Genomic DNA, 18423 nt, shown 5'->3' on the forward strand with positions numbered 1-18423 from the left:
TGGGGAGCGGGGGAGGGACAGAGAGAGCAAGGGAGCAAAGGGAGCACTCATATGTGTATAGAAAAAGAGAGAGGAAGCAAAGTGATCAAGTGAAAATGAAATGAATTGCCAAGTGCCCATTTAGATAACAAGAAGGATAGTGTTATTTACTGTTCCATTCCATTACTGACATTTTCTTCTACACGACAGGTTGCCATGACCCCTCATTTTGTAACATTTCATGATTGGAATTTTGCCACATGACATTTTACTAACCACATTTCATTAAACATGCATCTTAACCCTTGACATTTGGGCACTGATGACATATTTGGACTTGCAATCAGAAACCCTTTCCTAAAATGTAAGAAATATTTGAGAGTCTATGAAAGGGATGGAGATGTCCTCTCTATATTTTAATAAGACATTTACCATTTCTCAGATGTAAGATTTCCTATTAATATTCCTTAGGTGCAAGTTAAAATATGAGTTTCCCCTCTATTATGATTTACTTAGTACATATTATAATCTTAGTAACTACTATAGTGCTGTTCAGAAGTAATATATTTTCTTTGATGGACTATAAGTCGCTTATAAATTTTTAATTATTCTTGCTCAGTGGCGTCTACTTGCCATGTGAACTTTCCCTACAACTTAATTGAGGTATAATTGATAATTAAAAATTGTAAGCTTCCCACTGGTCAATGAAAACTTCCAACTCATCCCTATTTCATGATGTACTATCAGAATCAGTTATTAGATATTACTAGAAAGCTTGGGGGATCCGCTGTCTTTGAAGCAAATGCTGTTCCTACTCCTGCAATTTAGCTTTACCAGAAACAAAATGCGTATCTCCATCACTCTCTGACTTCACTCCTATATTTCTGTTGAGTTGAACTCTCAACAGGAGAAGGGATGAGTGATAATCACACTGAGCCAGACAGATGCCATCTCCAGGGAATTTGTACTGGGGCACAGGGACTCTAATTAGTCTCATTTGAGCACCTGGATTTGAAAGTTAAACCAAGCCAAATGGGACAATTCCAGTTGAAATGGATTCCCTTTTAAATACAAGTCAATACATAAACTGGCATAGACTACAAACACATAAAAATTTGGAACTGTATGACATAAATGTATTCAGAGAGATTTACTATAATAGACAAATCTTAATGAGAACCAGAAAGTATCTATAGCTGTGCAGAGAGACAAGACTAAAGATGGAAGCAGAGACCCTATGGCACAGAAATGGCACGAGTGATCATGATGAATAAGAGAGACTAGTTTTTGCTCCAGTCATTTATTTGGCCCAGCTCTGGCCCTTAAGATCTATATTGATATCCATGTATCCATATAATAAATTTCCATATTGATATTATCAGCTTAAAAAAGCAGAGGTGGGGGGAATTTGGTGAAGGTAGTCAAAAGGCACAACTTCCACTTATAAATAAGTCCGGGGGATATACTAGTAATGTACAACATGATGACTAAAGTTAAAAATTCTCTGTGGTATATTTGAAAGTTGCTAAGAGCAAATCTTAAAAGTTCTTTTCACAAGGGAAAGACTATCTTTTTATAACTCCATGAGGTGGTGGATGTTAACTAAACATATTGTAATAATCAATATATACATATGTCAGGCCATTATGCTGTACAACTTAAACTTGTACAGTGTTGTATGTCAATTATATATCAATAAAAAAGGGAGGGAGGAGCATATGCTATTGATTTGAACCAGATTGTTCCTCTAAGAAAAAAATATATATGGTTTCTACAAATTGGAATGTCTTATTCACATTTGGTAGTTGTATTAATTATCTATTTCTGCATAGGACACATTAACCCTAGAACTTAGCTGCTTAAAACAACAAACATTATTATGTTAGGAATCCTGGCATGCCTTAGCTGGCTGCCTTTGGCTCAGGGTCTCTCAAAGGCTGCAATCAAGGTGCTGGCCAAGGGGATAATCATCAAAAGGCTTATTTCCAAGCTCCCTCATGTTGGCAGTTTAGATGGTTTCAGTCCTTTGGGAAAGGTCACAGCAAGATAGGTGACCTCCCTCAGAGCAAACCAGCAAGTAAATACAGCTCAGATGCCACATCTCAAGTGCTCCTATTGGAGAAAACCATATGGCAAGGAACTAGTGTCTCTGGCCAGCAATCTAGGAAGCCACTTGAGGGCTTCTTGGAAGCATACGCGCCTACTCCAATCTGGTGATGACTGCAGCCCCAGCCAACACACTGATTGAAGCCTTTTGAGAGACGTAGAGCCAAGAAATGCTCCAGAGAAGCAATTGTACACAAATGTCAACCAAAGAAAGTTTGTGCTGTCCTATCAAATATCAATTAAAAAAGACTTTATAGCAAAAACTATAACCATAGATAATGAGAGGCCTATCATACTAAAACAAAGGTTTATTCTCCAGGAAGATAAAATGCCTCCAACTTTTTATGCACCTGACTTATATAGCCTCATTAAATGTAAATCAAAATTTAACAGCAGTAAAAAGATAGACAAATGCACAGCTATCATGGGTCAAATTTACATTCCTCTGTTAGTAATTGATTAAGCAGACAATAACTTATTAAAAAACATAAACATTGTAAGCATTTTTATTAGCAAAACTCAGCAGAAATTAGAGAATATCTCTTTCCAAATATAGAAACACAAACATTTTAAAAATTCACCATATACTGTGCCATAAAGTTAGTCTGAATGTATTTCAAGGATCGAATAAAAAAATATGTTAAAAATATATAAAAATGTTTATTTTTACCTCAACTCAATTATAATATAAGTTAAAACACCAACTACTAATCACGTATTTCACATATTAGAATATTATATAATTATTTATTTGTTTATTTTACTCAAGGATTGAATTAATAAAAATATGTTTAAAATGTCTATTTTTACCTCCTCAATTATAGTATAAGTTAAAACACCAACTACTCATCACGTATTTCACATTTTAGAATATTATATAATTATTTATTTGTTTATTTTACACTTTCCTCTACTGGAGAACAGAGATTTTTAACTTTTGAAATTTTGTTTGCTTGATTGCTTGCTTTTTGTTTTCACTAATGTATCCATAGTGGTGGTCAATATGCATTTGTTTTTGTTGATGTTGATTGTTAGGATCAAAAAGAGAAGTTGTATGTCACCTAGAAGACTAGCCCCCCACCCCAAATTTTTGGTTGTTCTTTTTTTTTAGTTATGGCTGAGCAACTACTGACTGAGTGCCAAAACAGACTAGAAATATATTGACACTGTGGCGAGGGTATTGGGAAAGGAGTATGGTCTTCCAGGGTTAGCTGTTGAAAGCGGAGAGGTTGATGAGATGGCTTCAGAGTACTGATGGAAGCTAATGCAAAATTACTGAGGTGCTGAGGGTAACAATGAGAACAACATTGTTCTACTGAGGGTGGGGACTATTGCTTAAGTAGTTAAAGGAGTATTAGTAAAAATGGAGATTACAATAAATTATATATTATGTTCTCTTTGCACATATATTCTAATTGCTTTATTGTCTTTTTAGCTGTTTAATATACTGTTAAACTTCTATCAAGTTTTTAATATTATATTTGACATTTTTAATTTTTTGGTTTAGAATTGCCTTTTGGATCTTTTTAGAATTTCCAATTCTATACATAAGTTCATAATTTTGTGTGTTATATCCTTAAATGTATTGAGCATAGTTACTTTAGATAGTGTCTGATAGTTATTATCTAGATCTCTCCAGATTCTATATCTATTGTCTTTTATTTATTTTGTTTTTTAAATTACATTCTTATATGGTTGATTAGCTTTTATTCAATGCTGGATATAAATTTAAAAAATTAAAGATAGTTTGATCCCTGATATGATGTTATATTCCTCCATACAGATATGAGTTTGCTTTGGGCAGATAGTTATGAACACTAGATATCCTGGAAGTCCTTAATTCAATTATAGATTAGATGATTTGTAACTGGGTTTCAGACTTTTATTTTGCTTTTACTCTTATTTCTAGGCTAGAGGTTTCAAGATCCCCACCCAAACTTGGAGGGTTCATATATACACACACACCCAGTGATCCCTGAATTCCCAATTTTTACTTAGCTCAATAAGTCCTATTTAAAGTCCTGGTCAGCTTCTCTGCTCTTTGTGCTTTTACTGCAATTAACTGATGCTCCATGGGGAAAATTGTCCCCACATGACAACTTTATCTCTTTGGATTCCCTCCTCTGTCCTGATGTTTGCTCCATAATTCTTCCTATCTTAGTAGTGATCTGATGCTACCTTCAATAAGATGCTTTGTAATAATTCACCTAGCTTTCTAAACTATTCTCAGTGGAAGTACTGGTACAAATGACAAGTTCCACCATTACCACAGTGGAATCACATTTATTTGACCTCTGGCACAGTATAATTTCAGGGTTCTGGCAAAAACTCATGGAACTTATTGTAAATAAAATCACAATTATCATTTGATATTAGATTCTTATACATCCTGGTAGGTTGTTATTCATTTTTAATTACACAAATAAAGCAAAAGCCATTTGCACACATGGAAGAATCTTTCAAACCTATCACAAGGGACTAAGTTATCTTAGGGTATCCAGAGTGGAGATTTAGCATCAAAAGAAAAATAAGAGTCTAGTCTTGACCAAGTGTCTTCTACATATTCTTCCTTTTTTCTCTCAGTTCTGATATTCCTTCCAATTTATGCTTCAGACATCAAGTGTTAAATGCTAGAGATACATTCATACCATGTTCTCTCCCTTCCACTTGCCACCACCCATCTTCAATTTCTCTTCTTATCACCTATGCCTGACTCTTTACACAAAAGTCCCATTTGAGATTACTGCAGGCCTACCTGGCCAGCACTCTTCACCAACTAAGCATGCAGGCTTATGGACCAGGTAATATTCTGTTTCATGCCTTCCAGAAATATGAAATTGCCGAGGTTGGCCAGTAGGTTCAGAAACTTGTCTGGGCATCAGTTTCTGTGTGGGTGTGTGCCTGCCAATGAAAGTATGTGGTAGTGACTACAACTTTTGACATCAACATTGATTATGGATACAGAAAAACTGGCAAAATGAAAAAAGTAATTTGTCTGCATAGAATTAATGCTAATTACTGTCATTTCTGTGAACTACTTAGCAATTATTCTTAATTACCATGTAGCAAAATAATGATTATGTACGATGCGATTAAATATTTAGTAAATCTTAAAAACCCAGAAAACTTAGCATTATCAGCATTAAACATTTCCTGGATTATACTATCTGGTGACTAAGAATGGATTCAATTAAAAATGATAACTCAGATTTTACAACCTTGATTTTTTCATATGCATGATGTTTCCTATAAGCTTGAGAGTGGACATTTAGTATCAGAAAGAAGTTTAGGAAGTCCGGACTTAGCTGTCCTCACAAGTATGAGATCACTTCAGCTTCATGCAAATCCTCCCTCCCAGTTCCCCTGTATTCCTATGATTGTCTGAGAATGTCTCACGTGTGCTTATAAATGAGCATAATCAGGGCAAAAGAGTCCTGGAAAGGGTCCATGTTGCTCTTCTAGGCACTTGTGTCTGTTCCTGATTGCTGCTGCACTAGGGTAATTTCTGGACTATGCCAGTCCTCTGTTTGATCTCCCTCTCCAGGGATCAGATTCATCAAGGTAGGAGAAGTCTACTTGTACTCCAAATATTTTACAGAACTTTGGGGAAAAATTTGATCATGTTTCATTTATAGTTTCCTTTTTCCCCGTAAGACTCAGACATGGAGAAGTTGGACTGAAAGACACGTCTGAGTGGTGGACACTATGCAATATTCATAATCACCTCTTCTTCTGCAGTGATTGCTTCTCTGCTGCAGGTCAACCTTTCCGAAGCAAATAAACAACATTGCCCATTGGGCTGATATTCGATTTCTTCAGACAGGCTCAGAAATGTCCAAGCCCCAGTGGCTGGTGGACATGCAAAATCCTAAATTCAAAATGACATTGCTTCGAATAAAATCAAACTGTATAGTATATTATAATTTCTAAAAATACATATGTTGACTTTTATTTGATATAGTAATATCTCCAAATGTACATATCTTAAAAATCAAGAACTATGCCTATTTTGAAAACTGAGTATTAGTTCACAGACATTATTCTTCTATCCCTAAAGATATCATCATGAGGTTGGCTTCCTCGTTAACTGATATAGGTTACAAAAATCTGAAAATGTGATGATGCTTTGAATTACTTCCAAATGAAAAAAAAATTGGCCAGATCTAGCTACCCTCAAGTTTGAAGTAAGATGAGCATGTATTATTAGTCCTACTTATTCCAGTTCTGGAGGAAGAGCAGAAGTCTGCAGTCACCCCTGGCTCACAGAGAGATGCTGAAAATTATCCTGCCCCATTCTGTGCCTCTATTCTGTTTCTACTTGTCAGGTGGAATTCTTTAGAAGAGCTAACTAGACATGAGTGTATCTGTTAACTCAATGTTCAGTCCTTGGCTAAACATTTCAATCACCCACCAGAGAAGTATTTATAAAATAGCAATTCCTGAACCCCCTGTTAACCTAATTAAATCAGAGTTGGTTACAGGTAGAGAGCCTGGAGAATGGTAGTTTTTCACGTAACCCTGCATAATTCCCTGGTGGATCCAGGAATGGGAACCACTGTTTTAGGTGACATTAATGAGTGGGAAGGGATTTTTGGTGTTCACTAATGCCAGTTCTATTCTTATTTCTTGGCACTTCTCATTCCTTTGTATCAAGTGAAGCCATATCACAAGCTTTGGCCAATGGACTATAGGTGAAAGCAAGTAGGACACTTCCGAGTTTAGCCAGCAAAAAGCTCTTGCCTGATTCTCTAGCCATCTCATTTTTAATGGCAATTTTGGAAACTCCATTGAGATGGAAGAGCTGCAAAAATAGAAGCAACCTGGATCCCTGAGTTACCGATTGGAGAACTGCCCTGGAGAGTGTCCTAAAGTTTACCTAAGAAGAAAGAAAACTTTGTTGTATTAAACTATTAAGATTTCATTGTATTGTAGTGTTGTCAATCCTTAAGCCTAAAGCCTTGTTATTTAAAGTTAGTCCACAGACTCATAGTATTTACATTACCCAGGGGCTTGTTAGAAATGTAGACTCTTAGGCCTCATCCTAGAGTTACTAAATCCCATGGAGATTTTTGTTCACATTAAGGTTTGAAAAGCACTGATCTGGCATATTCCAACTAATCCCTTATCCTTTTGTGTAATATCCTGGAGGCAAATGCACAGCCGGAGGCAAAAGCCAGTCAGGAGAGTCTCTGGTGCAGTCAGTCAGTTATTCATTCATTCATGCATCCATCTATCTATCCTTCTACCCAGGAACTGAGTGAATAAATGTCTTTAGTTATTTTTTTTGAACTTTTATTTGCCAAATATTTGTTGAGAACCTATAATAAAAGACACTATAAGTATAATAATGAACAAGTCAGTTAAAATTGTACAGATAAAATGCATAAACTAGCACAGAATACAAATAAGTAAGTAAGAAAAAATGATATAGCATGGGGAGTTCCATGATGGCCAAGAGAGGTGGTGATGGATACACATGAGAAATATAAGAACGGTTTCCTAGGAGATATGATGTTTAATCTCAGATGTGAAGGTTGAGTAAGCGTTATTCAAATTAAGTTATGGGGATACTATTAAATATGGCTGAAATACAGTGAGAAATTGTATAGAAGGATGAAGAGCATGGACAGGTGAACAAGGACCTGGGTTCTATGCTCAAGCATACAAAGAAGAGCAAGGATAACTGCAAAGAGGGTTAAAATAATTGTTCAGTGTCATGAATAAAATCTGTATTCAGACCATTCAAGTCTTGGAAGAACTCAAGTAGGGTGGTCCACTGAAGATCAGCCAGTTCTACAAGGATATAAATATTAACTCATGCCCCTGCCCAATTTTTTTTCACTTCAGGTGTCAGGTAGAGAATTGTATAGATTTCCATTGAAATCAAAACATTCTGCCCCACTTTTTGTTGCCCTTGGGTCTGGTGAATTGGGAGATGAGCACCCGCTTCTCCTACAATCATAAGGAGCTTTTCCCGAGGCATGTATTGGAATGGCATGCTAATAGCGTACGTATTGAAATATGGTTGGAATAAAGTCTTATTAACCAAATTGGTCATGACTTGTTTACTTGTAAGAACTATATTTGCTGAATAAACAACAGCAGATGATCCTCAGCAGGTCGAGGGAGTATTTATAAGGTTTATAACATTTCCTCCTGAAATTTACCAAATTCTTACTTCACTAGCTTCTTCTGTTTTCACAGTAAAAAGTGTAGTCTCTTTAATAGAGCATGTGGGTTTTTTCTGTCTTCATCTTATCTTCTGAAAATATTTCATTTTCTTAGAGGCTTTCTTTCTGCCACTTCCCTCTTTTCCTTCAGCCATCCGAGGGACAGGCTTCTTCCTGAGGTGCCGCCTCGCCCCTAGGACACTGGCTCCTCAAGACTGCTGCTCCCAGGCTGCACACTTTCCAACCTCTTAAAGTTCACGTTCAAGTAGCCGAGCATTCTGATCAGATCTTGGACCTGCTCTTGTTCCCTACGTTTCCTGAGTCAGGATAGAGACGACTTCCTCTGGACTCGAACCCTAACGTGTGTCTGTGTCCCATCGCTCCTGTTGCACTCTCTTCCCTTCTGCTCCTTTCTTGCCTGACCGTCTGCTTTTACGTGAGCCCATGAGGCAATTCTGCTGTTTTCAGATTTTTATTGATCTACCTAAACATAAACTTACAATTGTATTATCACCTGTCTCCCAGTTGTACTGTAGGAATAAGCTATGGGTAGTTTTATTTGCTGCCTGTTTTGGTCTCTATAGTTTTATTTTAGAAGATGTGTGGAAATATGTGAAATTTCAGTAGCCCACCTTATTTACCAATGGAAAAAGAAAGCCTTTTTATGAATTCTCTTTATATTATTTTTTGACCCTTACAATAAGCCTTTGAAATAGATATTTTTACCCCTATTTTGCAAGAAGCTTTGTAGGGCTATTTTACCTGAAATACTTCCTTGGCAAATGATAAAGTCAGGGTTAAACACATATTTAACTCTACAGTTATTAACTATCATACTATACTACTGGGGTAATAGTTTTATGCCTAAGAGTGTAAGGTGCTGGAGTCAGATTGTCCAAGTTAAATTCTTGACTCTATCACATGCTAGCTGTGACGTCCATAAGCTATAGAACCTAGAGAGCTAAGAGTTATTCATCCATACAATGAGGATGATATAGTACTTTTCCTTATAGAAATTTATTGATGTATTGATTTATTTTAATCCTCACTCACCTTGGATAGGTTTATTGACGAGAGAGAGAGAGAGAGATGGAGATGTGAGAGAGGTGTGAGAGAGAAGCATTGCTTGGTTGCCCAGACCGAGGATCGAACAACCTAGGTATATGCCCTGGCTGGGAATTGAACCTGCAAGCTTTTTGATGTACAGATGGCACTCCAACCAACAGAGCCACCCTGCCAGGCTAGGAATATCTTAATATTAGGTGAAGTAATCCATGTAAAGTTCATAGCACATATTAAATAATTAATATGCATTGTTTATATTGATGCATAAGGAATATTACATTAGTTCAGGCTTTTGATATCTTCACAATGTGATGGTTTCTAAATTTGAGCACATAGCCCAGCCAGTGTGGCTCAGTGGTTGAGCGTTGACCCATGAACCAGGAGGTCACAGTTCGATTCCTGGTCAGGGCTCAATCCCCACTAGGGGACTTGCTGGAGGCAGCCAATCAATGATTCTCTCTCATCATTGATGTTTCTATCTCTCTCTCTCCCTCTCCCTTCCTATCACTAAAATCAATAAGAAAGACATAAATTGGAGCATATAAAAACAACAATATTGTCAATTTGACTGTAGATTTATTGAGGCCAAATTCAAAAGAAACTTCAGTTTGCCCTAAGTCTATTCTGTACTTGAACCCACAATAGCTACTTGCATTTTAGACTTCCTCTAAGAGAAAACTCTTGCTAATGGCTTTTAACATTGAAGGTCTAGCTGCACTCTAAAAGCACAGTAGAATGCTGCTGCTCTATTCCTCTGTTCACAGAACAGGTTCCCTAAAGCATCTCCAGGCAATCAGATTAGATTCCAGTGTTTTTAGTAGCACTAAAAGGTAGTTGAATTACAAAATTTGCCACTGAAAATGATAATGTAAAGAAAACAAATGTATCTCATGTTGATCACAGTAGAGGTATATATTGAAACAAATATTCCTGAATGAAGCTAGAAGAAGCATATTTTAATACAGCTGATCAATTGGAAACTTCCATGATACTGCAATAATTGCTGCCAAGAGAAAAGGGCATGACTGTTCATTTGAATAGCTTATAATCTGATGTCTTCTAAAATAAATTTGAGGAACTGAAAAATTATAATTGTTAAATAATTTTTGAATATAAAAATATCCAAAAATATTTCAAAGGGCAGAATTATTGCAGAGCTTTTCCTCCAAACAGACTGTTTGATCACGAGTTGTCCATGGAAAGTCCCCCTCCCCCCAAAATGATGTCTGACATTTCCTCTAATATAAAAAATGACATTTCTGTCCACAGACCAGAAAATTGTGCTATCACAGTTACAAAAGAAAAGTTCGAGTTTATTTTAAAAATGTAAAATGCAACCTAGTACTCACTCTCTCTAGGATTTTATGCTTTAATATAATCTTACGTCCACTTTAGAACTGCTGAAAAGTTGGCAAGGCGGAAAAGATTTGATATTCTATTATACTGTAAATCTGCAGTATTTGTGAGGTTGCCCAGTCTAAAAAATCATAGGTACTTCAAACATAAGAACTATTCAGAGTCTTAAGCAGTAAAGTGGTTTGCAGAAGCATTTTTCAGGAAAAATACGTCTCTTCAAGTAAGTTGGAAACGCCACAGTGAATTAGAGAAAATGTTCTTACTTACCTCTACAGCCAGTGTTAGAAAATTAAGTTATATTGTGCATCCTCCCAACCCTAACATGCATTGTAGGATTGTGGTTTACAGAATTGTTGAAATTTCTGAACTATTATTAATAATTATTGGTTAGTGCAATGCTACTTTTACTTAATTATTTTCTGACACCCCCCCCCATCTCTCCATATCTAGGAATACATATACATTAAAATAACCACCTACTAATATATGTCACTCTAAGCGAAAAGTAGGGTAGAGTGGAGGATTGTGGGGTCATTTTGGTTAACCTTACATTTTCTGCCAGTGGTAAGAAATAGCAAAGGGAGGAGAGACTGGGTAAAGCATGAGGGCTGGGAGGTCGTGCGATGCAGCAAAGCATCCACCTTCCATTCTGCATCGAGTGACATAGCCGCTCTCCTCTCGGTGTAGCTCCTCTTCAATCATATATCCTCTAGCATCTTTAATCTATAAATGACTTTATTGCTAACAGTTCAGAAGGAAGGCATGAGCATGTAATATACTCAAAAGCCACACAGTTCTGTCATGTCACCACAGCTGAGAGCAATCCATGCGGAGAGAAGGACTTGATGAACTCATTGATCTCTTACAATTCTAAAATTGGTGGATATAATGGAAATTGCGCTTGACAGAGCTTCAGAGACCACATTTAATTTCTTGACAATATGTAAAATGGTTTAAAGTGAAGGACACGTCTATATAGCACATGTTTGAAGATGCACGGTGGGCAAATCAAGTCACCGACAAGAGACTTTTAGTTTAATGCTGATGCTGTTTGCTTAAGTGTGAAGGAAGTTAACAGGCCTGACTTGAACTGCTTTGTATTGTTTGTAGCACAGTGTGATCTATAAGAATATTTTGATAGTATTTTTAATAACATTGATTCAACACTAAACTATGTTTCTAAAAATATAATAAGTAAATGGTGGCCAAATTTAAAACGTAGATGTACTTTAGCTTTACATTTGTTTATATACGTACACACATGCAATTACACATATCATTATACTTGTATTCTGAGATAAGAGATCTATGTTTGAAGGCACAATATCAGTTCAGCAGTAGAGTATTAGTGCAGTAAATGATATTAGAGAAACAAAAATGAATGAGATGTGTTCCTTGTCATCAAGAAGTATGCCATATTACTGGGAAGGTTTCAAAAAGTAATCTAAATGTTCCCAGCCATGCAAAACTCTGCTAAAAAAGAGTTTTGTTTAATTTTTATATAGAGATGAATGTGACCTATCTGTGTGAAATTTAGCCCCCTCAATGTACCCCAGTTTTTGGAGAGTCTCCAAGCCACACATTATTCTGGAACAACCCTCTAAGTTGATATTGTTCTCATCTCTTTGTTCTGTCATGAGGCTGGCACACTTATCTGAGAGCGGTGACACTGCTCAAAGTCAAGTAAGTGTTTGCCTGGTCATCTTTATCCTTCCTAAAATTTCAATCTCACCCAAATAAATTTAATAATAAAAATAAAATTTCAACTTACCCAATTTTAATTCAAAGATTATGATTAAATTGGAATTATTTTATATTGTGAAGGAGATAAATATTATTCATTCTCTCTCTGTGTGTATCTATCTATCTATCTATCTACACACACATAGATATGTGTATACATATGTATACATATATTTATGGGTACACATCATATATATAGTTTCTCTACATAGTTTGTATTTGATATATATATACACACACAAATATATGTATATGAATAAAGAAATAAATATATAATTTACATATAAAATTTAAAAACATATTATATATGTAGTTTCTTTCTACATATATTTTTTCCTAGTGTACTAGTGACTAAGATATATGGTTATTGTTCTCAAGGAGAACATAGGTCATGAAAGGTTTGGAGATAAACATAAATGACTACGATATCAATAGAAATAATGCTCTGTGTAAGAAATGCAAATAAAATTATATGGAGATCAGAATCAGGAGAAATTCCTTATGGTTGAAGGGCTCATAGATAAGGTGACAATATAATTTATCATCTAAACTTGCACAGTTTAAGAATGAAAGGGGGAGCAATTGACAATTATGCCAGGAAAACAGGTGTTAACCAGGATTGCTGCGGCAAATCAGGACAGAAGAGTCACCTTGGAGGGAAAGTCTTAGAGAAGAGATGGCATTTCATCTAAGAATTGAAAATGGCTAAGAGCTGGACAAACAGAAACAGGGTGAGGATCATACAGAAGCAACAAGTCATAGACATGATTTTTAAAAGATGGATTCAAAAAATTAAATATGATACATTTTATAGACTAAAAGAACCAGCAAATATAGATGCTATTTCAGGATCCTGGAAGGAATAAATTAGTGTGATCGAACTGAGTAATTTATAAAGTGATTATTTATAAAATTCCAGGAAGGTCTGGAAAAATATTGAATAATTAATTTCCCACACTGATACAAACTGTGAGCTGTTTCTACCCTCTAAGCTTGAAGTGGTGAAGGGGAGCTGTGTTTTGGTTTGTTTGTTTGTTTTTAATTGTATTGATTGAGAGAGAGAGAGAGAGAGAGAGAGAGAGAAGAACATAGATTTGTTGTTCTATTTATTTAATGCATTGACTGGTTTCTTTTTATATGTGTCCAGACCGGAGATCACATATATGTGATCATCTGAATTATGATAAAGAGGCCATTAACATTCAATGGAAAAATTATGGTGATTTCAATAAATGGTGCTGATTCAATTAGATATCCAAATGGAAAAAAAATAAACCTGATCCTTATCTGTTATTTATCCAAAAATGAATTTCAGATGATTAGTCTATCTAAATAAGCAATATATAATTTTTATAATTTTGCATTACTAAAAAATAACAGTAAATAAGTCACAAAGATTGCTAACAATCAATAGATGGATACATAGAGAAATAGCTTGAGGACAGATGTATCAGTAGATAGTTACAAAGGTGATAGGTTAATGATAGACAGTTTAGTAAATATGTAGAAATCTTATTATATAGATAGATCATGGGGTAGGTGTGCGAGTGTGTGTGTGTGTGTGTGTGTTTTCTGGGAACATTCATTCAAAAACTGTTAACAACAATGAACTTTGTGGAGGGACTTGGGGTGAGTGAAAGCGGTAGGGGACAGAGGTTTTAATTTGTACATCTTGAACTGTTTCCATTTTCGAAGGGTACATTTTAAAATATCGATAGAGTATTATAAAATTATGAACAAGTTCAATATTTTGGTTTACATTTCATTGACTAAAAATCCCAATAAGTATTATTTAATATAAATCAATAAAATGTTTAATAAAGAAAATATGATTATGCCCCTCCCCTGTTAAAACCCCCATGGGACCCTACTCCAAAGATAAAATGTTGTAGGCCCATACAATGCATGAAAGAGTCCCTGGAACAAAAGGCCCTTATTATCTGGGCCTACGTATCCAGCCTTTGTCTACATATCCAGCCATTTCAGACTTCTTCATCAACACCTTATGCTAGATTATACTGAACTGCCTATGCCTCTCCAAAAATATCATGTTGTTTCATAGGCCTGCGACTTTCCAAGTGCACAGAGATTCCTCTGCTGGGAATGCCTGTATCTCCTTTTCTGCCTGAAATTTTTTTTTGTTGTTGTTCCTTTAAAACTCAGCTCGCACATTAAGTCCGTCAGAAAAGTTAATTACTCCTTCTACGGTATTCCCATTACCTCTGTATTTACTTGTGTGTGTGTTTTTCCCCCTATTTTATCATCTTTGAAATGCTTTGTTTACTTTTTTATCTCCAACATTAGAATGTTGGCTCCCTATGGGCCAAGATTTCTCCATTTATCTCTGTATTCGCAGTACCTGACATGACATATAGCTAAGTAAGGGTTCAGTTAATGGGCTGAATTAATGAGTTAAAAGTCTCTGGTCTAATAAATTAAAAAACTGTACTGTGGTCACATGTGCACATAGAGACTTTAGAAAAAACTACAGATATCTAATCACATAAGCTGGACACCTGTAGAATGATTAGTTCTCACTAGATGAGCTCTCTTTCCAAGAAATGGCATTTGATTGTTGAATTGATTGATGCAGTTCTCTACAACTTGTGTTTGAGTGGAAAAAAGTTCTTAGGTACACTGGATATTTCTGGGTTGCCTAGCAACAGAATTTAACCTTCAATATTGGCTACTTCCCTTAGTGGTTATGGAAGAACGCCTCATCAAGTCTGGCCAAACTGTCACTGATCAGCATTTTCAGAGTGTAATGTTTTTAAGCTGTTAGAGAGAAGTGAATGTGCTATATCAGAGTAGTTTGAGCCAGAGTGATTTGCAAAATCTAGGAATAGGGTGGTCTGAAGTCCTGACTCCTATAAACAGGAATAGTCTCTACAAAGTTTACATGCTGCCATATCCAAGGGAAAAAAGCTCTTACTAACCAAGTAGCATATTACAAAAAAACAAACTAACTAAAAAGCCTTAATAATAATAATAATAATAATAATAATAATAAACCTACTGGTCAAATTTGATGGGATTCTTGTAGTAATTCATTTCTCTTTAAATAAAATCAAATTAATCTTTGATTTTTATTGAATTAATTAAATTGTGATTGAAAATGAAACAATGCCAGGAAATAACTTGATGATTTTATGAAAAGTTATAGATATGTAATTTCTTTTCCCCCATAATATCTATCTTAGGAGATCTTATAGCTCTGATAAAGTTAAGTTAATATATGGATCTTTGGATAAAAACACCTTCAGAGAAATGGATAATGACCAATAATATATGGCATCATATTTATTTTACCAGTACATAAGCCTGAATGGTTGATTCATTCAGTTTTCACTCATGCATTTAAAAAATGTTTAGTAAGCATTTACTGTATTCCAAGTATAGCACCAGATGCCAGGGACACAATGAGGAGAAAAACAGGCAAGTCCGTGTCCTTTCGCAATCACCAGTGAATCTGCTTAATCATTTTATCTCTGCAGAACAGATTTCTCTGGTTCTTAGTCCACAACTTCGAGGTTATACTTCTCTTCCTCTGTTCAAAGACCAACCTGTACTGTACTGCTTTGAAGTCTAATTCCAAAATCCAGGAGAGCCAACCTGATTAGTCTAGCTCAATCATTTGCCCATTCTGGACCAGTCACCTGTGGCAGAGGCAGGTGGTATCGTAGGTAAAAGCATAGCCGCTGAGGGTACACCTCATGTGTGAATGGTCCCATTGAAGTGCCTGATTTGGGAATGCACCTTAAAAATACCTCTACAAATATATAGGTCCAGAGGATATTTCTTTTATGGGTTGAAACATCCCAGTTTGGCTCAGTGGATAGAGCGTCGGCCTGCAGACTGAAGGATCCCAGGTTTGATTTCGGTCAAGGGCATGTACCTTGGTTGCAAGGAAACCGGTGAGGGGGGCAACGGGTAGTGTCCATTGTGTCGATTGTGGTGGTGATTTGGTGAATGTGTATATATGTTGAAACATTAAACTGTACCCTTAAATTTGAGTCATTTTGGTATGTCAATTATACCTCAATAAAATTATTTTTAAAAAGAAACGAGAAATCGATGTGATCCTGACAGGGCCTTCCCCAGCACCCGCTCTGGCACATACACACACATCCACCTGCAAAGGCTCTGGGTGGACAGCACGCAGCCTCCCGTTGGAGTCACTGATTCAGTTTCGTTTGGTAGCTGCTTGTGTTTCTCCATGTCCAGGACGTGGAGGGTCTGGAGAGAAGCTGTCCCACCTGAGGTGACACATACAAGACGACCCAAACCCAAAGTATAGAATTTTTATTGTTTTCAAATGCTATACAAAAGAAAAATAGACAGTGTGCATTTCTTGATTAACAGATCCAGAAATAGTGACCCCAAATTAAACATGCTTTTTTCTCTATTTCAGTAGTTTGAGTTACCAAGATGATAATCCAGTGAGTTCTCTCCCAGTGATTACTTTGGCCTCATAAGCAAAAGAATTCTTTGTTTATTCCCATAAACTCCATAAACCAAAGATAGTTCCTTTGTAAGAAGGGGACATTTCAGAGGTGATTTTCTCCTCTGAAGCTTCTTGAATCCTTGAATATCTGAGAGTTTGCTCTCAAGTTGCTGTTTTCTTAGTGTCAAACATAAAACACAACAGAGGGAACTGTGAGTTCATAACATGGAATCCTCACAAAGACCACTTTGAATAATATTTCCAAATCCATGTCTATTTTTCTAAATTCACTCTCTCCCTACTTTGACTACTTTAAGAGGCAACTTACTATGCAATAGATTAAATCATTTTTAGATTAAGTGTAGTGATTCTCTGATTTCTCCTTTCACAGCCATCGCCTATACCCCCGCACACCCATCCCATTTCTACCCCATTTCTATCACTTCTCTGCATAAGCTAACGAGACTTGAGGATATTTCACTTAACTAAAAAGTTGCCGTCTTACTCCATTTTGCCTTGTTGAAAAGATAGTAACAGCAGGATGCTCAAGAAACATGATGAAAACGTATTGTGATAAAAAACTTAAAGATGACATAGTTGGTAGAAAAAATATAACTTAACAGTTATGCTGAGTAACCACAATATTTCTATTTAAAAAAGAAACATATTTCTACATATCTCCTCAGGGACAATGCTGCAATGACCTTCGCCTTAAATCCTCTATAAGGAAATAATTTATAATATGTTAGCCTAATCCCATTAAGTGATGATTTAAAGGGGATGGTAAAACGCAACGCCCCCCTTTTTTAGCATAGACACCCACTGATTATTTAATACAGCAAGCTGTTTGCAGACCATTGGTCTCATAGTAATATCGAGATCTATACTATTGGCATACAGAATTTATTAAGCTTTTTACACATAATAGCAGAGTTCCTATTGTATCTAAAGTGCTAACAAGCTCTAATAATCAAGATGGGCAGCATGTTACTTGAGAACAGTCAACACTTGTGCATTTTCAAATGTGGTTTCCTAAGATAATTTCTGTCCAAGTGAATCTAGCCATGCTTTTTAATAACGCTTTAGGTCACTCCAAGCTTGGCAATTAACATCTGGCATAAACAATAATAAAACTATCACAACTTGATAAATAACAAATACAACATTGTAGGCCATAACCATACACAGCAGAAGGAAAAGGTAGTGGTGACGAATCAGTAGCTGTTACAATTAACAGAGCACATGCCTCCATGCAGTTCCTTCCAGAGTATTTGGTGCACTCAGTCCTGACACGCAGTGTTTGAAGCAGGGCACAATGTCTGCAGAATCATGTAATAATTTCTAACACACTGAAAACATGTCAGTAGAAAATGGTGAGTTGATTTTTATTAATGCATTAAATCCTGTGGAGTTATCACCAACCCCTTAGTATAAAATCTGTTCAACTTATATTAGATAACTCTGTGTGCTTCTTATTTTTAAATGGTGGGAAATGAATTAAATGAAGACAGGAATGATTTCCCTAATGTGACTGATTTTAGCATTTTTACCTCTAACTAG

The 18423-nt window shown here is 36.0% G+C and overlaps 1 protein-coding gene across 1 annotated transcript in view; it reads right to left on the bottom strand.

Moving 5' to 3' along the window:
- Nucleotides 1-18423, bottom strand: part of LOC102252718 — a 186061-nt gene that overhangs the window by 47118 nt on the left and 120520 nt on the right. The gene's annotated exons all lie outside the window — the stretch shown is intronic.

The sequence above is a fragment of the Myotis brandtii genome, unplaced genomic scaffold, assembly GCF_000412655.1.
Source record: "Myotis brandtii unplaced genomic scaffold, ASM41265v1 scaffold48, whole genome shotgun sequence".
NCBI lineage: Eukaryota > Metazoa > Chordata > Mammalia > Chiroptera > Vespertilionidae > Myotis > Myotis brandtii.